The sequence below is a fragment of the Oncorhynchus nerka genome, linkage group LG9b (assembly GCF_034236695.1).
Source record: "Oncorhynchus nerka isolate Pitt River linkage group LG9b, Oner_Uvic_2.0, whole genome shotgun sequence".
NCBI classification, from domain to species: Eukaryota; Metazoa; Chordata; class Actinopteri; order Salmoniformes; family Salmonidae; genus Oncorhynchus; species Oncorhynchus nerka.
Window position 1 is genome coordinate 10,644,006 of NC_088424.1, and position 645 is coordinate 10,644,650.

Consider the following 645-nt stretch of genomic DNA (forward strand, 5'->3'; position numbering starts at 1 on the left):
CCAAATACCTACCCGGACGATCTGCATTGACCCTTTTTGCACTAACTCTTTTGACTCATCACATACGCTGCTGGTACTGTTTATTATCTATCCTGTTATCTAGTGACTTTATTCCTAGTTATATGTACATATCTCCCTCAATTACCTTGTACCCCTGCACATCGACTTGGCACTAGTACCCTGTGCATATAGCCATATACTCATTGTGTATTTATTCCTCATTTTTCAATTATTTCTCTTTTTTACTCTCTGTATTGTTTGGAAGTTCCCATACGTAAGAATTTCACTGTTAGTCTACACATTTTGTTTACAAAGCATGTGACAAATACAATTTGATTTGAATTTACAGTCAAAATAATTTATTTCAAACATTTATACAATTTTGACATAGGTGTGAGATGACGTGTGAGGGGCTGCAGGGGTTTCCGATATGCCAGTGGGTGGTGTGAGATGACGTGTGAGGGGCTGCAGGGGTTTCCACTACGCCAGTGGGTGCTGCCCAGCCTGGTTTTTCTTCTTCTGATGGTGGATATAACGTTGAAGATCTGACGTTGTTTTAAAGGTAAAAAATTGAACATATTTTACACAAGGTTTGTCTATGTTGAAATTTGGTTACCATGATGACATAATCATGTGGTTGAAACG